The sequence below is a fragment of the Macrotis lagotis genome, chromosome X (assembly GCF_037893015.1).
Source record: "Macrotis lagotis isolate mMagLag1 chromosome X, bilby.v1.9.chrom.fasta, whole genome shotgun sequence".
NCBI lineage: Eukaryota > Metazoa > Chordata > Mammalia > Peramelemorphia > Peramelidae > Macrotis > Macrotis lagotis.
The window spans coordinates 621,919,506-621,940,390 of NC_133666.1; the positions used below are offsets into that span (position 1 = coordinate 621,919,506).

General features: G+C 48.5%; 1 protein-coding gene across 18 annotated transcripts in view; it reads left to right on the top strand.

The window, feature by feature from the left end:
* Positions 1–20,885, top strand: part of PLEC (plectin) — a 113,944-nt gene that overhangs the window by 38,535 nt on the left and 54,524 nt on the right. For 2 of the 18 annotated variants that reach the window (XR_012471873.1, XR_012471875.1), the window contains exon 1: positions 3,691–3,776. The exons of 10 other annotated variants lie outside the window; for them this stretch is intronic. The gene's annotated coding sequence lies outside the window, so the exon portion shown is untranslated. Of the gene's footprint in view, positions 1–3,690; positions 3,777–8,447; positions 8,749–10,594; positions 10,848–15,517; positions 15,705–20,885 lie in introns of those variants that run through there. 6 more of the 18 variants (XR_012471867.1, XR_012471869.1, XR_012471876.1 and 3 more) reach the window with 5 other exon arrangements.

Sequence of the window (20,885 nt, forward strand, 5' to 3'; positions counted from 1 at the left end):
TTCTTCTCCTCTCCCCAAGGAGGTGAATAATCTGATATAGGTTGTACATGTACAATCGTGTTTAACATATTTCCATATTGGGTATGTTATGAAAGAAGAATTAGAATTAAGGGGGGAGGAAAGATCATGAGAGTGGGAAAAAACAACATAAAAGAAGTTTGAAAAGTGAATATAAAAAAAAGTGAATATAGTGACTCTACAGGTCTCTCAGGATTGTTTTTGATCACTGAACCGCATCAGAGAGGCTGCATCCATCATAGTTAATCATCTCAAAAATGTTACTTTTTAAACAAGTTTTATTTATTTAAGGCAATGGGTTAAGTGACTTGCCCAAGGTCACACAGCTAGACAATTATTAAGTATCTAAGGTCACATTTGAACTCAGATCTTCCTGACTTCAGGGCCGGTGCTCTATCCACTATGCCACCCAGCTGTCCCCACAAAGTTACTGTTAAGGTATATAATGTTCTCCTGGTTCTACTTACCTCACTCAGCATCAGTTCATAAAGTCTTTTCAGGCTTTTCTAACAATAATACTCTGTAGTATTTATATGCAATAACTTGTTCAACTATTCCTTAGTTGATGGCTATTCCCTCAATTTCCAATTCTTTGCCATTACAAAAAAAAAGCTGCTAAAATATATCTGTACATGTGGGCCTTTTCTCTTTTTTTAATAATTTCTTTGAAAATAGACCTAGTAGTAGTATTGCTAGATCAAAAGGTATGCACAAGTCTTATTGCCCTCACCATTCCACCAACAGTACATTAGTGTATCAATTTTCCCACATCCTTTCCAATATTATCAATATTATCATTTTCATAGTCAATCTGATAGGTGTGAGATGACCACAGAGTTATTTTAATTTACATTTCTCTGATCCCTAATTATTTGGAGCATTTTTTCATATGACTATAGATAGCTTTAGTTTCTTCATCTGGAAATTGCCTGTTCATATCCTTTGACCATTTATCAATTGGGGGATGACTTGTATTCTTATATTATTAGCTATAATTATTAGAGGACCTTGAAGGTCCTTTCTAGCCCTAGGAAAATAAGATATTGCTGATGATCCTGGAGGTAGAGTGGTATAATTTAAAGAGCTCTGGCTTTGGTAAATCAAAAGAAAATACAAATCTAATCCTACCTCTGACACTTACTAGTTGTTACTAGGGGAGAATCCTTTAACCTCTCTGAACTTCAGTTTCTTCATCTACAAAATGGGGATAACAGTTACATGTATGTACTTCCCTCAAAGGGTGGGATATCAATGAGAATCCTATGAGATGAGTTTGTGAAGCACCTTGCAGACTTTGAAGTGCTTCACATGGGGCTTCATGTGAGTAAGACCGCCAGTTCTTCTTTCCATCTTTCTGGAAAGAAAGGTGAAATTAGGTCCTCAAGGGCCATCTTTTTATTTGTCCACTATTATGACCCCTTTTGGAAGAAGGAAATAAGCATCTATTAATCATCTATATACTAAGACACTATGCTAAGCACCCTACGAATATTATATTTTTTTGCTTCTTGTATGTTTGTGGCAGCCCAAGGAGTTAGGATCTTTCTTCAGCTCCTAGATTCCTTTTCTATATCTTATTCCATCTGCTTCTCTTCCATCCCCCCCCCCCCCCTTCTCTGTCCCTGATCGCAGGGCACTTTGTAAATCCACCTCCTGAGTTTCTGTGGTCCCCTGCCCGCAGTGAGTAAGACCAGGGATTTCCTTGTCTTCTCCCCCCCTTTTTTAGTTGTGGTGATCCTGTAACCCCTTCCTCCCCCATTTCTTTCCTTTCTCCTCTCTCCAGCCTCTCCTGATTCGCCATACCTCCTCCCCACTCCCCTTTCCCTATGCCTTCCAGGCTTCTCTTGGGCCACAGTGCCTCTGGGAAGTGGAACTGGGGTTCATGAGCCTAGACCCAAAGGGGAGTTTCGCTCTCCCCCTCAGTGATGAGCCCCCCCCCCCCCCCCCCCGCCCCTCAGCCTCGCCCCAAGCAATGCTGGTGACTCAGTCCTGTGGCTGCCGCTGGAGCATTCTGTCAGCTCAGAGTTTCCAACAGGAAACCAGGCAGCTGGGGCTGCAGCTCCGGGCTGAGTCAGTCCAGGACCCCAGCCTCCTGGCTCCCTTTGATGGCCCCACCCTGCTGCTCCTGGCTCCCCACAGGCATCTGTTCTTTCATAGGAAGGTCTGCGCTGCAGCCCCCTTGCTACGCTGTGGTTTTGGCTTCCCTGAATTTCCTACTCTCCCATCTCTCCATCGCTAGCTACCATGTATCTCCCCATCGCTTGCTACCATGTATCACCTCCCTTCTCCAACTCCTCTCCTCAGCCCAACCCCTTCCTGTGGTTCCTGCGCTGGGAGGTGAAGCACAAATGATCTAGCCTTAACCTCAGTCCAGAGTGTTCTCTTCCTGTCCTGACCCATCTCCATCTCTGGGTACACTTCACCTAGAGCTCGAAGTAAGGCTGGACTGGTTCTTGGCTTTAGTTGAAGAGCCACTTCCTTTAACTGAAACAAGGAGCCCTCCATTGCTTCCCCCCCAAACCCTTCAGACCTGACTTAAGAATCCAAACCTCCCTTTTTCCGGTTAGAGATCTGGGGTCCTCTTGTATATACCTTTCGCCAAATCCTGAGGTGCCTGAACCAGAGTGACCAAGGATACCTGTCATGAGCATCTCTGCTTGTAGCACTCACTTCCTTGGGTTCATTTGCTGATGCCCCCCAGGAGCAAGCCATTCTACAGTTTTCAGAATTCACATACCTTGGCCATTCACTAATAGGCAGTTTTCATTTTCACGAAGAGAAAGGTAGTTTCATCACAGAGACTGGACCATGGGAGAAGTTGGGGTGATTATAGGATTCTGGGGTTGCTGTAGAGGTCAGACTGTTGGTATTGTGGGATGGGAGTGGCTTGTTATTGCCAGATTCTAGCTGAGGTGAGCCGCTGTTTAAAAGATTTTCATCAAAGCCTACCAACTGATACCCCACGGAAAGGAGAAGGGAACAAGCGTTTATTAAATGCCTATGTATTCCAAACCCTGGACTAAGTGCTTGTTTGTCAAATGCTATCACATTTCATCCTCCCAACAAATTGAGAGGTGCACGTTATTAATATCCTCATTGTATAGTTGAGGACACTGAGGTAGACAGAAGTAAAGTGACTTGTCCAGGATCACTTGGCTAGTCTTGTGTTTGAGACTGGCTTTGAAGTCAGGGCTTCCTGACTCCAGACCCAGAGCTCTATCCCTTCACCACCTAATTGAGAAAATGGAAGAAGGTAGGAGACAAGACTTTGAAGTCAAGGGGATCGACTCCTTGGGGAATCTGAAGGGGTTGAGCTTTGTAGCACTGTAGGATAGGGGCAGGGTTAGGGTGAGGGCCATCCCATGGGTGTGGGGAGGATTCTGGGTGCTTTGCTCGTTGTGGTAGGGCAGGCGGGTAGGCAGGCGGGCAGAAGGGAGGGATGAAGAGGCCTCTAGGCCAGAAGTTGTTGGGGCTAGTCTGACTCGTCTTGTCTTTGGCCCTGTGTGACTAAAGAGGGGCTGAGCTGGGTGGCAGCAAGGGCTGTGAGGAGGAGCTGTTGCTGCTCCCGGCTCTGGGCTCACTCACTCACTCACAGCCTGTGGCTGGCTTCCCTCCCTCCCGCCCTCCTTCCTGCTGTTCCCCTCCTCTCTGCTTGTTGGTTCATTTGGAGCCACTCTCACATCGCTACTTGCTCCTGGCCTGGGACTTGAGGGCCATGGAGATGTATTGCATGGAAGAACTGATCCAGCGAGGCCAAGGTATGTGATGGCGCTTGAGGATCCGACCACTGCCCACTTGGATGCCTGGGCACCACATCTGGGAGCCCTGAGAACCCAGGAAGGCCAGATGTGCAGGCATGTCCTCTGGCACCTCAGTCTCCCTTTCTGGGAGGTTGGGCAGCTAGCATAGTTAGACCATGACGTGTCCCAACGTACATATCCCCTCTTGGGAATGTGGGGGTCAAGGAGAGCCGTTGAGTCTGGCCCCAAGAACAGTGCGTGCCTTTGCTATATCCCAGAGAAGCCTCTGAATATGAATATAGCAGGGAAAAGAATTTGGTGGATGGGGGGGATGAGGGGGAGGGGGGTGCGGCTGGCTGAAGGAGTGGGAAAAGTAGGGTGGGGCAGCCTGGGGTTTTTTTGTGGGTTTTTTTTTTGCCTTTGCCCCATGCTAATGAAGCTCTCTGAATAGCAGAATGCCAAGGGGAAGGGGCAAGGCCATTTCCCTACAGGACTTTCATTGTTTCCAGGATGCTGCTTGGGGTATGCATGTACTTGTGTTTGGTGGTGGTGATGGTGGTGGGGGTTCTGGGGATGGTTCTCTATCCTCCAAGTGCTGCCTCTTTCCCTCTAGTGATTGTAGCAGATGGGTCCTATTGATCCTCTCTGACATGGGGTCTTGTGGTCTTGGGTCAGGGGCTACCAGAGAGAGCAGGAGCATTGCACATGGTGCAGGTGTCATCCATGCTGTTGGCAGGGCAGTACCAGGAATTTCCTGGAGGCTTTCTCACGACTCCCAGTTGAGTCAGCAGCTCTGCCCTAACCCTCGTCCAGAGCACATGATGGGAGGTGAGAGTGCAGAGGAAATCTGTATCCTCTGGTTCTCTCTGTACCCACTAGAGAGTTTATGCTTATTTTTGGTCCCTGGAATCTAAGCCTTCCTCCTTGGGCCCCCCATCTGATTTTCCTGGGCTGGGCCCTGTTGCCTTGAATCTTGGGGAGCTTCTTTGTGGGATGTCTCTGTAGGAGGGTCTTAAAGGACCAATTGACCCGTCCCTTTTAGGGGTCTCTGACTACACTTTCCTAGCATGGCCTGCTTCAGATGCCTACTTCACCAGAGAGAGCAGGGGCATCATCCTTCTTGAGAGTCTTTGTTAGTTGCTTCCTTGGCGACTGCCTCTGGGAAGGAAAGTTTGGCCCTAGCTTCAGATGAGCTCTGAAGTGATTGTCGGCCTTGAACATATTTCCTGGTCTTTGCAACTCATGGACAACAGGATATTGTGGAGACATCTTTCCCTGTTGAGTGGAGAATAACAGGCTCAATCTGGATGGTCACTCTTAACATCTCCCTTCTGTCATCTTTCCTCCCCTCAGTGGACAGAGTTGGTTGAGAGTTTGGCAACATTGTAGGCCCAGGTCCTTTCTTTGGTGAATTAAATGTTTTATCACAGCAGGTTTTAGGGTCTGGAGCCCACAACCTTCCAATGCAGAATGACAAGTGCCCCCTGACATCTTGATAAGGGAGAGAGGCCAAGGACTTTGAGAGTACAACATAAGATGACCATGGAGTCCTGCCAGCCCAACCAGGACTCTGCTAGAGATTCTTGAAGGCCACCTCAAAGGTTAACAGGCATTCTTCAATCCATTCCAAATCAACCAACTATTATTAAGTTCCTATTATAAGCCAAGGTGGCATAATGGCATGGTGGGTAGAGAGCCAACCTCAGAATTAGAAAGACCTTCATTTAGGTCTTGTATCTAACAGCTCTAGCCCTGCAGCCAACCTTGGGAAAATTACTTTATTTCTCAGCTCCCTAGGTCACTACTAAAATTATAACTTTCAGAAAATACACTTAACACCAGTGAATCCACAGGACCTGAAATCGTAGATCTCTTTAAAAAAAGTGCCAAGGCACTACTGTAGGAGTTAGCAAAGACAAAAGGGAAAAAAATCCCTCCCCTCAAGGAGGTTATGTACTAGCAGATGTCCTAGTGGCAGCCTCCAGGAAGAAATTTAGGATCCTCAGAGCAAGACTATCAAGCTTGAGACATCAGAATGGATGCTGTGTCATTGATGCTGCTTTTCCACCTGATTTCTTCTGCCCCTCCTCTTACCTCCCAGATGGTAATTTTCTATGTTCTTTCTCTCCTTGCACTCCCCCATGAAAACCTAAAGCCCGTTTTAAACGTTGTTAAATTGTGTTAACCTCAAGAATTGTTTGTTTGAGTTGAGAGGAGGGAATTGAAGGGAGCTGTCCCAAGAAAAAGATTTAAAATTTCAGTAGTGGTAGAGAGTACTGTCTCTGATTAGGGAAGGAAGGAATTATAATTTTGTTATAATTTCCCAGAGCAGGGAAAGATTATTTATTCTGGGAAACCCATCTAGGCAGTGAGTCAGTAGGAGGGTGGGGACAAATAAAAGTGACAGAACAACTCTTTTCACTACACCACCCCATTATAGCTTCAGATCAATTGTCTTATGACACCTACTTACCATTCCTGTGACTTCCTGGAGCAAAAGTTCTCTTCCACTTTTGGTTCTTTCCTTGTCCTTTCTCCACCTATATATGTTGTTTTTAACTATCAGAATGTAATCTCTGAGTTTGCTTTTTGTTTGCTTTTTGTATTTCTATCCCTAAGAATTTTGCATGGGTAGGGTTATTACATTCTAAGTGATTAATCAGTGCTATTTTAAATCCATTTATTTGCCTTCATGTAAGGGCATTCTGAATGAGGTTTTCTGTGAATTTGCTTTGGTGCTTTTGGAAGTAATTCCCCATTTAATGTAAATTAATAATTTAATATGGTTCATTCTGATGACTTCTTACTGCAGGAAAATAGACTTTCTTATTTTAAAAATCCATCCATCTGACAGCCTTTCAGTATTGAGTGACCATGAGCAAGTCACTTAAATTCTCTGAGTCTCTGCTTCCTGTGGGAAGAATATAATCATACCATATATCATATACATCACAGAGCTGTTGTGAGATCAGTTAGTAGAGATGAAATGCTATCTAGAAAGGTCAGCTTTTTATTTGCCCGGCCTCTGGCAGCTGAGCCTAGGCCCTCCCTTTGCCATCTCTAGGCCAGTACATGGATGACATTCCATGTGCATCCTGTGTCTTCAAAAGAGCTGGTTAAGGGCTTGATGACAGGCAATGAAAAAATGGAGAAATAGAGCAAGAATGAGAATATGGATTGCTTGAGGAGCCTCTCCTCAAGTGTGTTTTATTCTTCACAATATTATAGGCAACTTTCTAAGACTAAGTCGCAGAGAAGGTGATGATTTGTATGGGTAAAAGTTTATTCATCTAAATATTCCTTATAACAATGAAATTCAAGGTTCAATCCCAATCCCTACCCTAAAGCCTTCTTTCTTTGTCTCTCAGCACTTTTCCCTGAATGTCTCCCTCCTGCCTTTCCAGACTGTTTATTAATCTGTATCCAGAGAACTAATAACTAGAAGGATGTATAGAATAATTATACAAATGTGCATATATATTTGTGTCTAATGGTAGTCATCTCTTGGGTTGGGGGAGAGAAAAAAAGAAATTTAGAAATAACTGTTATTTAAAAGGAATAGCAATTTGTACACAATAGATTGCAGTTTCATGTGCAATTATTATTATTATTATTATTATGGAAATACTTGTTTTATTCTATAACAAAAATAAAATCAATTTCACAAAAAGGATTCCTTCAGGAAGAGCAGAAGTGAATGACTTATGATAGTTTTTTCTTTAGGGGTAGGGGAGGCTAAGAATTCTGCTCCTTGGCAGATGTGGGATGTGGGATTGGGAATGGGGCAGGTATCACTTGGGCTCCCTGTTCTTGTGCTTCCTCAGCTTCAGGGGAGCTGCCGCCTCTCTTTTCCCTTACTGGTTCACAGGGCCCTTTGTCTACCAGTAGGTCGTTTGATCTTCTCTCACCAATCCTGTGACTTTGGGTGGGTGGGTGAGTGGGTGGTAGTATTTCTCTCTTGAGAGAAATAGGGTCATAGGGCTAATAAGCAGCACTGTTGAGCTTAGCATCCAGTACTTTTGGAACCTACTAGAGGAGACATCCTCTAGTCCCCACAGGGACTGTGGGAAGACCACTTAGTCTGGAGTCCGAAGACCTGAAGACCTGGGTTCAAATCTAAATGCAGCCATTTACTACTGGTGTGATGTTGAGGCAAGTCCTTTCTGGGGCTCAGTTTCCTCATATGTGAAATCAGGAACTTGTACCCATCTTCTAAGGCCCCTTCTAGTTCCAAGTTTATGAGCTTGTCTTTCAGACAGTAACTTTGAAGTAGCTCACCCTGTGAACTCAGAGGAAAGAAAGGGAGGTTTGATTGTGGTTCTGCCCAGGAGCAGGGGCTGTTCTTTGGCTACCTGGGATTGAGTTCCACTTCTGACCCTGATTTGCTGTAAGATCTTGGGAAATCCATGTATTCTCTCTGGGTCTCAGTTTTTTCTGACTGTCCATTGGAGAGAAACTCTGCTGCCATCTTCATATTTTGGGAGGGGGAGGAAAGTTAAGAATAAAACTGTACTCTGAGCTTTGGGGGAGGGAAGAGCTGTAGAAACTTAAATGTAGAAAGGGGTGAGAGTGGCCCCTTGGGGTGGGGAGTGGGTGTGTAGCCCGGAGCCACCATTCCCCACCCTCCCTCCCCCATCTCCTCTGGCCCTGGCTGCCTGTGTTGGGGGAGTGTCCGAGGGGCTTAGTGCCCTCACTGCCCCAGGGCCCCTGTCATGTTCTAACTTGGGAGGCATGACGGTGGCGTAGATGTGGCAGACTCTCCTCTCTCCGTCTGATATTTATATCTTGCAAATACCCCCCTCCCCCCTCCCCAATGGACTCAGGGGAAGGTGGTGCTGACATTTCACTGGAACCCTCTGAACTCACTGTGCCTCCAGCCTTGTCGCTGCTCCTCGGCTCTCTCCTGCTCGGTGGGGTGTGGGGTGTAGGGACTTCCCTGGCCTGCTGCGGTCCCCTCGAATTTAGTGATCCCCAATGAAGATTGTGCCGGGTAGGTGGGGCCGAGCTGGAGGGGCTGAGGCCTTTTGGTGGCTGTGGTGGCAGTGTGATGGTGGATGGGGTGGGGGGGTGGGGAGGAGGCAAACGGAGTGGCTGTCTCCTGCCTTAACTTTGGATTGGAAGGAGACATTCTTAAAGTTGGCTTAGCTATTTTCACCTCAAGGACGAAGGTTATATAAAAAGCCTGGCCTCCTGCTCTGAGGGAAGTCTGACATCCTGGACGTCCAGGGCCAGGCTTCTTCTTTGTTCCCCCGAAGCTCAGTGTAGCTAGCCCTCTGCCTGGTGCTTCTTTTGCTTTAGCCCTTGTCAGATGGAGCTTGGTGGGTTTTCATCTAGGTCTGGGTTCTTGACAAGGGCAAAGAGGGAGAGAGAAATAAAGTTCTGTCTTCTAATCCTCTCCTGGTTAGCAAGCAGCAGGTGGGGGCCGCCTTGGACGGGGGAGGGGAGTGGGGAGGCTGGCCTTAGAGCCTAGATGCTTAGGGTTGGGTTGACCCTGAGGGTGTTAGCAGATTCTAGGCTGCTGTCCAGCAGAGTTGATGACTGACACTTGAGGGAACTCTCTGGGGGTAGTGGGGGGGGGGGTGCTATTCACTGCGGGGGGGGGGGGGGGTCTGATGTCCTGGTGTGTCTGGGTTGGTTGCCCATGAAGATGTCTTGTTTTCATAGCTGCTTTTATTTTATCACCCCCTAATTGGTTCCCATCTCCTTTGGAAATAAAGGCCAGGGGTTCTGAGATTATTCTAGAGGAGGTTGCTTTAGGTGGTCTGGATTTTAACTCAGAGCGGAAGGAAGATCTGCAACACCCCCCCCCCACGCACACACACAAACACACACACACACACACACACACACACATCCTTTCATCCTTTCCCTCAGCTGCTTTTGTGGTATAATGGGACACAGAGGACCTATTATATAGAACCTGTAGTTGAATTCTAACTTTCCTCCTTTGCCACCTTTATGACCTCAGACAAATCTCTTCTCTGGGACTGGGTTACCTCATCTACAAAATAAGGGGCTTGTTAGGTTTTGATCTAGGTCTGGGTTCTCGACTAGGGAACAGAGAAAGACGTAAAACTCTGTCCAGATCCTTAAGAAAGTCTCTTCCAGATCTTAGTCCTTTGATCCTATAAGGACAATACAGAACTGAGTTCAGTCCCAGCTTTGCCATTGCTTAACTGTGTGACCTTGGACCAGTCCCTCTCCTTATCTAAATCTGTTTTTTTTTCTTCCATAAAACGGAGAAGTTGGCCTAGATAACCTTCCAGGCTCCTTCTGGCTTGAACATTGTGGGATGTTTGAGGCACTGGGACTCCCTGTGCCCTGGTCTGGCAGCTCTGGGTGTGTGTGTGTGGGGGGGGATAAGGGGTGGGGAGTAATGATGATGCTGTCTAGAGACTGACTATCAGGCCGAAGCTGGAGGAGGAACAGCCCCTCCCCCCATTGGGTGTGTCTCTGGGCAGGCAGGGGTTAAGACCAAGGCTAACCTTGAGTCCACCCTGTATCTGCCAGAGGGACATCTGAGCCCCAACTGAGCTGAGGCAGAGAGGAGCTGAGAGAGGGAGGGAGGGGGAGAAAAACAGCTAAAGCTTGGTTGTTTTATACCCCGAACTCCCTGGAAAGCCCCGGGGGACTCCCCTTGTTCTCCCTTGGGGCTACTGAGCTTGGAGGACAGGGACAGAAGAGCCCAGTGGGCAGCACCTCCATCTGCATTGCAGACGCTCCTGGGGGCAGAAGGGGCTGGGTCTGGCAAGTCGGGGAGGAACTTCCTCCTTGCTTGCTGGCTTCAATCAGCTCCCTCCCTCCCTCCCTCCCTCCCTCTCTCCCTCCCTCCCTTCAGAGCAGGGAGGGGACCGGTCCTTTGCCCAGCTGATCTGCGCCAGCCCTAGGCATAGGCTCCAGTCAGCACCAGCACTGCTTGCCTAGGCTTAGAGTCCCTTGACCCTCAGGGGCTCCCCACTTTGCATCCAGTGGCCCCTATGGACCCCTCTGGGAATCTCTTCCCCTCCTTGGTTGTGGTGGGGCACGTTGTCACCTTAGTGGCTGTGTGGCATTGGCGGAGGTGGTGTCGACAGGCACAGGACACCCAAGGTAAGAGCCGCTGCATCTGTTGCCACTAGGGCTGCTGGCAGCAGAGACCGATAGCAGTGGGGCGGGTGCTGGGAGGCGGTCCTGGGGGTTGGGGGCGGAATCTTCATTGGCGAGGGCAGGCTGCACCCCTCCCTCTTCTCCCTAGTCCAACTTTCCCTTCCTCTATTCTCCCTCCCCTCCCTTGCTCGGCCTTGAGCTAAGCTAAACACAACCACATGTGGGGGAAGCTTAACCCCTCCTTTCCCTGCTAGATGAGAGTGCAGGCGCCTGGGGAATCCCGGCAGGAAATGGAGGCTGTCCCTAGGCCAGAGGGTCCCAGGCGCCAGTTTGGAGACTCTCTGGGCTTGGTGCTAGACTGGGGCTGCCTTCTCTGGCCCTGCAGCCTAACACCAGCCTTGGATGGATTTTATTTTGGGCCGGGGAAGGGGATTCTGGCTATAGCTAGAGGGCTGGGTCTGACAGCTCTTAATCTCTCTTCTGTTGAGTTTTCCTGCCTGGAAGAAGCAGAAAAGGAACCCTGGGACTGCCCCTAGTTTAGCTTAAGTAGAGCCTGGGGCTGAAAGTGCAAGGATTTAGATCTGTTTAAATAAGGAAACTAGAGGAGTTAGGTCACGTAAATAAATGCAGACCCACCAGCTGGGTGTGGGAGAGCCCATATTTTGAAGCCTCCTTCTTATGGACAATTCATCCTCAGCCTGGGCCAGCTGCTGGCCCTGAGAGCTGGGGACAGTGCTCAGAGTGGGATGTGAGTAGAGGAGGAGAGGAGAACATTGGCCCCAGCCAGCTCTGCCACTAAGGACAGTGACTCAGGGCTGAGGTCCTTGGCTTTGCTAGACACTGGCCAGGGCTGGGCATGGTGGTAAGATTGGTCAGAAGGGCTGTCCCACTGAGCAGCGATGAGCAGAAAACCAGTCCTCTGGTCTACTGAGCTGGGAGGTGGCTGAGCTGCTGCCTCTATGTTTCTCCATAAAAAACCTTTTGGTTTGGGCAGCATGGTCAGCTCCTTAGTCTTACTGTCTCCATCAGCTGGGCCTACACTTTGCCCTAGACCTCCTTCACCTCCCTCACTGGCGGGCACAGCTGCCTTCTTGGCCTGGCCTCACGTCCCCATGTCTGCTTGTGGTACCCAAACAGCTGAGTTGGCCTTTGCCTGTTCTTTCCACAAAGTCACCCTGGTCCCGGAGGACAACCATGTCAACAGGGAGCCCCCTCCCCCAGCCCTTCCCATCCTTGAGTTCCACTCTGTTTCTCCATTCTGGAACCCTCCTGAAGTATGTGAGCCTGCCTTCCCAGAAATGGGGCATTTGAGCATAGATTATCTGGGAGGGAACTGCCCAACAGCAACAGCGTGTCAGGTTCCTCTGGACAGGTGTGTCCTAAGAGAAAGGGCAGTGCTGGCCCCAGCCTGGAGCCCAGCCACATTTCCCCACCTCTAGCTCTTTTTTGACAAGGTTGGGTCTTCACTCCCAACTGCCTGTCTCCTTGACTCTCTGAGGGATAGGGATGGGAGGGGTGGGGTGGGCAGGTAGTCCATTTGAAACGGCCTCTACTTGGAAAAGAAAGCCACAGAGCCAAGGCCCTCCAAGGATCTCCATCTCTTCAGATCCTAAGGCAGACAGCAAATCTGTTGGGCAGGAATCTGTGTGTGTGTGTGTGTGTGTGTGTGTGTGTGTGTGTGTGTGTGTGTCAGGGGGAATGTGTGCAGGGGGAGAGGGGAGGGATGAGTCCTTGCTTTCACTGGCAAATTGTAGGGTTAAGCCCAGAGACGGCAGAGAGGTGATGTATCCCGTGTAGCTCCGATATTAGCTTTTAGGAGAATGGGGGGGGGGGGAATTGGAAGATGAACACTGTATCAGCTGGCTGGGAGAAGGGGGGGTGGGACAGGAGGTTGGTTGGGGAGGATGGAGTCAGACAAGTTGTAGAGGTGAGTGGCAGTGCTGTGCCATGGTCTTGGGGTAGGAAGATTAGGCACGATTGCTTTGGTTGATTTTATCTAGGGGACTGAATAGAGGATAGGCCCATTTTTATTCGGGTCGATGAAGGGGGCTTCAGAGGCCATTCTCTTCTCCAAACCAAGCTGGGGGAATTCTGCTCCTTGGATCAGGGATTAAATCTTACCACACCCTTATCTTCCCACCTTGGCTGCCTTCCTTTGCCTGTTGGCCAACTACTGCCTCTTTGGCCTGGATGTTCCCACATCCTAGTGTTTGGGGAGAGATGTCTATCCTTGGTCTCCTCAGCCTATGTTCTATTTCTCAAACAAAATCTTAGGGTAAGGCTATGAAGGGAGGACATAGACTTAGAAGAATCAGAATTCTTCCAGATTGTTGGCTATTTAACAGAGCTTTATGGGCATCAGAAGAGCCTGGTCAAAGCTCTTTGTTTGGGCCAGAAGATGGTGTGCTCACCCTTGGAAGAAAGCAGGACTCAGGATAGTGATAACAAGGAGCAGTGGAGGTCAGGGTTGCTAGGAGACATAGAACTAAAAAGAATGGGAGATTTATGAGCAAGACTGGTTAAAGGAGGATTTCTCTGTGCCTGATTGGTCTACTATCTTCCTCTCCCTGCTCACCCACCCATCTCTGGAGCTGGCTGCCACCCCAGAGATCTGGAGGACCCCACAAGGGCTCCATGCTGCCACCTGGTGGGGCCTTCTGGGTTCGAGGGTGGGGGATTGTGGTCAATTCAGAAGAATCATGTATGAGTCCCAAGCACTCTTGGGACAGTGAACCTTGCTGAGCTGAACTGAAGGAACATCCCTGTGGAGGAAGGAGATACCCCTATCTGGGGAGTTGGTTGTCAATCTTGGACATGGGATTCATGATCCTTTTTTTGTGTCTTAGACTCTTTGCCCTTGGGTGAAGCTTCTGCACTCCTCAGGGTGATTAAAAAAATTCATAATTGAAGGAAATGCTACATTTCAATTAAAGATTAGTAGAAACGTAGATGTGCTATTTTTCTCATCCAAGTTTGCTGATCTCCAGGTTCAGGGGCTTGTTGGGTGTGGTGGTTTGGATCCCTTGGGAAGTCTTGAGAGAGGGCCACTGTAACTCTGGACTGTGACTCAGCTGTTTGCCTGGGGACTGACTTTTTGATGAGTTCCCATCTGCTTCTGGTGATTTTAGTTAGTTTTTTCTTGTAGAATTTTTAATTTTAATTTTAGTTTTAAAAAAGCAAACAAACCATCAAGCATGCCTATCCAGGCTTCTTGCTCCTCATGTCAGATTTTCTCCCCTGCCCCACCCTAACCTTCCTTCCTCTTTGGTGGTCCTTCTCCTTGCATTTGGTTGGGCTGTACCCTCTGCTCCTCCCTCCTCCTCCTTTTCTCCCCTGCTGGTCTGATTTTCCTGCCACACCCTGCACTTTCTTCCTAAGCCCATCTCCCCCTCTTCTGTCTTGTGGTTTCCCTGAAATCTGTGTGGGTACTAGACTGCTGTTAACTATCTCCTTTCTGCTTAGGTCTACCCCATATCTTCCCTGTCTTTCCCAGCTTCAAAAGCCTCTGTTCTCTTGTCTTCGGTGGACTTCAAGAGAAAGAAGCTGTCACTTGCTGCTCCATTCCCTCTTCAACTGTAGTAGTATGTGTGGGGGACAGTCTAGTACCCGACTCTGAAAAGGGAGAGTCTGGGGTGCACCTTGGATTCATTATTCCTGCCAGCCCTTGGGAGAATTCAGTTATTCATGGTCCAGGAGAGTACTGAGGGGCTGGGGCCAGAGCCCAGGCAGCAGGGCAGGGGCTGGTCAGCCGAGGAGTGTGGCTAGGTCCTGGCTGTAGGCCAGAGATCCTGGTTTCAGTCTGCCCGGCACGCTGTCTTTCTGCATTGTCCGATGTCCCAGGGAATTTCCCTGGTCCATGTAGGCCGGCTTGCGTCTGCAGTCTCCCCCCCCCCCCAGCTCCCCGGGGACTCCTCTCTGGGAAGAAGCCCCAGAACCCAATGGAGTGCTGAGTTCTCAGGCCCGGGAGTCAGCTGCTGCTCGGAGTCCCACAGAATCGGGCTTTGTTCTCGCCCTCCTTGGGGAAGCCTGTCGCCTGGTCGTGTGGGTGTGGTCACCACCAGGGATGTTTGGGCAGCCTGCCCACCCTAGTGGGCCAGCTCTTGTGTTTTCTGGGAAGAGGAGGCCCTTGGCATTGGCCTCATCCGTAGCTTGTCTTTGAAGGTCTGATCTGTGATGGGGCAGAAGGGGCTCAATTTTGCCTTTTCCCTCCCTTGGCTGGGGTAGACCCAGAGGAAGCTCCCACCTCACCCGACCCCACCCCCCTCTCAGGAGGGCAAGGTGAGGCTGGGTCGCCCTACGCTTGCTCCTCAGCTTTGATGTGGTGAGATTGCCCTTGGGATGAGGGCAGGATGCGCCGCGTGGGTGTCCTGGCCGGGACTGGCTGAACCCTGGCTCCTTTTTTTCCCACCCCGGTGTGCAGGGTCGGACTGGGCAGGGCCGGGCAGGGCTAGCCGTGGCCGAAGGCTGGAACAGCAGGGCCCGGCTCTTCTGGTCCGGGCAGTTTGCCTGGTTGCCTGCCCGGGAGGGCGGGGAAATGAGAGGAGGGAGGAGGGAGGAGGAGGAGGAGGAGGAGGAGGAGGAGGAGGAGGAGGAGGATGTGGTGAGCAGGAACAGGGCTGTCTCCCCACAGGCGGCCGGGCAAGGCACGACCCACCCCAAACACCTCCGGGGCTGGCTCCCTGGCAGACCCCGGGAGGGAGGGAGCCTCTGGGACCATGGCGGGAGCGCAGGGGTCGGGGGCCGCCGTGTCGGCCTCCAGCGCCTTCCAAAGAGAGATCCTGCTGGATCGGCCCGGCTGGCTGGACAGTGGCTCGGAGCGAGCCAGGAAAGGCTACCTGTACCTGCAGCTCTGCTGTGTAGGTGGGTGCCCAGGCGGGGGGGGGGGGGCGGGGGTGGGACCGCCCCCTCTCCGAGCCTCCTCGGGACCCCCGCCCCCCGGGCGGCTCCTGCTCCCTCCGGGACCCGAGGCGGGGGACACCCGGGAGCCCGCGGGGAGCTTGGCGCGAAGCCCCCCCCCGTGGGGCGGGGCCGGGAGGGGCGGGGCGGGGAGGGGCTGCGGGCCGGACCCACCTCGGCCCTGCGCCTTCTGCGGAACACACACAAACCGTGGAAAATGGAAACTTGGCCCAGTCTCCCTCCTCCTCCCGCCTTCTGCCGGCCCCCCCGCAAACCCCTCCCCTCCCCCAGCTCTGCGCCCTGCCTCCCCTGTGGCACACCAGGAGGCCCCCCTCTTCTGGTTGCTTGTTTCCATGGCCCCAGTTTTTGTGTACTGTACACACTAGCCCTGCTAATGGGGAGGAGGAGGGGGCACTTTGGGGCCTGGGAGGCCGGCGGGGCGGGGGTGGCAGGGGGATTTACAGAACTTTCTGTTGCTTCTGGCTCGGGTCCCTCCGGGCCGAGATCAGGGCCTTATCTCGCCATCACGTGTCGGATGAGGTGGCCCCAAGCAGGTACCAGGTGTTCTCTTGGAGCCCATATGTCCCTGGTCAGGCCCAGGAGCCAAATGTCTTTGATGTTCTCTGGATAACCCCTGTGAAACATGCAGGGTAACCAGTATATGGACCCGAGGCAGAGAGAACCCAAGTACCACCTTCATGGAGTTTGACACCTCATGGGAGTGGGCAGGGCTGAAGCCAAATGGTGTTCCATAGCCAAAGGATTGGAACTTCCAGAGAAATTGTAAGGTTCTCCCCACATTCCTTCCTTTTTGTAGTGTTGTTCCCCCCCACCCATCTCAGCTATGGGCAGGAGTCAAGGAATAGAGGAAATGCCTCAAAGCACAGATAAATAAATCAGAAGTGTTTCTTATCTTGTCCAGTATGGTCTCACTTGGCTTGGCTACGGTTTTAATATTCATTAGGATCAAGGCACTAGGATATTTTTAAGGGTCCAGGATGATGATGATGATGATGATGATGATGATGATGATGATGATGATGATGTTTAACCTTTGTTTTTGAAGAGGACCATGGCATCAGGGAGATGATGCCATGACATACAAGTAAATTGGATTTGAATGAGAGGCTAAGTCATCAGCCTGCTTTCTCCTCCAAAGACATACGTGTCCAGTGACCATATATGAATCAGGGTGATTGGAGATGTCCCTGGATATGAGGCAATCAGGGTTAAGTAACTTGCCTGAGGTCACACAGCTAGTGTCTGAGGCCACATCTGAACTCAGGTCCTTCTGACTTAAGGGCTGGCACTCTACCCTATGCACCATCTAGCTGCCCTAAGGGATCTGGGATAGTTTTTGGATGACTTTGAGTTGCTTCTTCTCTTTGTTTACTGAAATCTTTGATGTATAAAGTGATTGTAGGAACCAGTTCTCCTAACTGTAATTATCCTTCTCCATGACTTGTAGCACCTCTTCCCTGTTTTCTAGTCTTTTGTTCCCAGGAGGCTGCAATGAGGGCTGGATGGGAAGGAGAGGAAAAACTTGGGCAACCATTACCCCCAACTTCAGCTAGACTTAGATAAAGGTAGTTTGCCCATCATCTCATTATGTGATGGATAAGGTGGCCTCAAACATTGTCACTTTGATTCTGGTATTAGAAAAAACTGAACCTGGGACAGAAAGCTGTTCCAATTCAGAATCCAAAGAAGGCCTTGCCAGGCTTGAACAATGGTCTTAACCTAATAAAATTCAGTAGGAATCAATGTTAAGCTTCCCACTTGAGTTAAAAAAAATCAATTATGAGTAGAGAATGGGGCAGAGAGGACTAGAAAGTAGCCTGTGAGAAAGACTTGACTTGGAGGTTTTAGCAAACTAATCTCGATGTGAGTCAAAAATGTGAGAAGATAGCCAGAAAAAAAAATCCAATTCATTTTCCCCCCTGTGGAATGGGGGGGGTACAGTCTGGATCTGTGATTTCATCTGTGGGGAGCTTTCTTGGTGTGGAAACCCCCTTCACTGACGCAAATCTGCAACTCCATCTGTAAATTATGGAGGAATTATAGATTTAGAGCATTGCCCAGGGGCACTGAGAGTTCTAACAGACTTGCCTTGGATTGGTCACACAGTAGCTATGTAGCTGGCATAGTACTTGAGCTCAGGTCTTCTGACTCTGAAACTGGCCTCTTATTATTAATTATACTGCAATATTTATCTAGTTTATAGCAATGGAAAGGATGTCTCATTCTAAGAGAGGTGATAATTGCATTCTTTTCTCTTCTGTTCAGACTTATTTGGATTATTTTGTCTGGTGCATTCAAATTTTAGGAATGACATTGGCAAACTGGAATGTGTCTAGAGGAAGGTGACCAGGATGGAGAGGTCCTGCTAAGGTGACTCAATAGATAGAATGCTGGGCCTGGAATTAGGAAGACCTGACTTCAAATATCTGATCTCAGATTCTTACTACTTGGTTTATCCTGGGCAAATCACTTAATCTGCTTGCCTCAGTTGACTCTTCTGCAAAATGGAAATCATACTACTCCCAGGATTGTTATAAGGATCAAGCACTATGCTAAGCATTATATAAATGTTACCTATTATCATTATCATTACTTGAATCTATGACACAAGAAGATCAATCGTAGGAACTTAGAGTGTTTAACAAGAGATGCTTGGGTGGGATGGGTCAGGGACAGGGGGAGAATAGAGGCTAGCAGCACCCGCAGTCAGATATCTGAAGTTTGACATGTAGAAGAAGAAATACATTTGTTCTGTTTAACACTTGTTGTTTTTCAGTCACTTTCAGTTGTGTCTTAATTTTCATAACCACACTTGGAGTTTTCTTGGCAAAGGTAATGTTTTTACAGATAAGGAAACTGAGGCAGATAAGGTGAAGTGACTTGCCCAGGTTCATACAGTTAGTAAGTGTCTGAGGCAGGATTTGAACTCTGGTCTTCCTGATTTCAGGCCTGGCACACTATCCATTGTGCCACCTTGTTTGGTCCTAGTAAGGAGAATTAGCATATTGGGTGGGAGTTACAGGGAGGCAGATTTTGACCCAATGTCAGAAGAAACATCCTACCAAATTAGAACTGTCCAAAACTGCATTGAACTGTCCTGGGGTTGGGAGCCATTAGTGAGTGCTAGGTCATTCATTACTGAAGTCATTGATGGGATCTGTGCCTAGGAGTTAGTCTCAATGTTGAGGTTTAGTAATTTTTTTTTCAACCCAGAGCTTCCAGCTCTATACTTTCTAAACTCAGCCATCTAAGCTTTTTGTGCCTCATTTGTGTTTTGTTAGGTCTTCCTGTAATTATTTAGTAAAGTCATATTCTTTCATCTGAACATGGCTTAGTTATTTCAAGAGAGCTTCTTGTTTTATGTTTTTTTATGTTTTATGTTTTTTTCCCAGAGAGCTGGGAAAATCTAGATACCCCCAGGGGCCAGGGAGGGACTGGTGGCAGCCCCCACAAAGAGCCTGCTATCCCTTGAGGGGTAAGGGAGTCTGGGAGAGGGCGGATCTCAGCCAGACTATAGTCTTTTAGTTTTATTGAGGTTCTTTTCTTCATCAGTCACTTTCCTGTAACTCCCTCCTGTCTCGACCCCCAACCCTCCTTAGTAACGAAAAAAAGTACAGTCAAACAAAACAAATCCACACGTTGTTGGTATCTAAAAATATGTCTCATTCTACACCAAAATAGTCTTGCAACCATGAGGTCTCGAATGTTATCTGCTTTCCCTCCTTGGGTGTTTCTCCTTTTTTTAATTGTTTATTTTATAATATACTTATTTATTAATTCTTAATTTTTAAAAATTCTGAGTTTAAATCAAATTCAGAATTGAACAGAAAGAGATTATGAAACTGTGAATCCCTATTTACATACAGCTTGTTTTCAGGAGTGTTTCTTTCTTTAGCCTGGGGATAATCTTTCTCTAGTTCCTTATAACTGTGGGTCTTAGAATAAGGTTGAGAATATAAAATGGGAAAGGAAGTGGAATTCACTCAAATCTGTTACCTGGAATAGTGAAGGAATGCCCTTTTGGATTTGGAATAGTGTCTTCAAGTGTCATAGAAGCTTCTTCACCCAAAGTTTTTGATCCTTCATAGGGTCATAGATTTCAAGATGGGGGCTTTAGAAGTCATTGAGTCTGACCCCTTCATTTTATTTTAATTAATTTATGAAGTAGTCAGGGATAAGAGACTTGCAGGATAACTCAAGTGTCTGGGACTGGGTTTGAACTCTGGTTCTACTGAGTTCCAACCTACAGGGCTGATGCTCCATCTACTTTGGCACTTAGCTTCACCCTTCTCCTCTGCCTTTATTTTACAGATGAGGAAAGTGAGACTGAGAGAAAACCCATTAAAAAACTTGCCCTGAGCCACCCATCTAGTAAGGTTGGTGGCAGAATTTGAATTCTGGGCTTTCCCGATTCTGAGTTCTAAGCTCTCTCAACTTGAGGTGACACCTCTTGAGGGGATTGGGAGGGGGTGGGAGTAGGGGGTGAAAGGTAGGAGGTAGGGTATTTTTAAACTGTAAAATGAAGCTTTATGATCAGTAATGACTTTATAGCTCTCAATTCTATGACTTTTCTTAAAGAAAGATCTATTTGGGCTCAACTTCCAGAGAATCTTCCTAACAATGAGAGCTCTATGAAAATCGGATGGGCAATTTGGGAGGCCATCTCCCCTACTTCCCACCGGACACAACACTTATCTTGGGAGGTCTTCCAGTAGGACCTACTTAATGACTTTTCGTTGTCAGGGCTACTATACAGTGAATTCCTATTTATTCAAGGGTGGCCTTCCACTCCAAGAGCCTTGGGATTTTTCTCTAACTCTGGGATTCTGTGATCTCAAAAATCTGTCCTCATCACGTAGCACACAGCTTAAAAATGTTGGACTTTGAACTTTTTTTTTCTTTTAGGTCATTGGAAACACATTGGGGATGTAGAAGAATTTCGAAACTTTGCTAAGGCATTGAAGGGGAAAGGACATTAAAATGAATTAACATTCTTAAGCCTAGGATTTCTAGGTTACAAAACAGGAGCTTCTATCCTAACTAAAGAACTGACTAAAAGTTGACCCATTTTAATTCATTCCCAGGCCTCTTCTGGCTTGTAGGGCCCCCTCTCCCTTTTGGTTA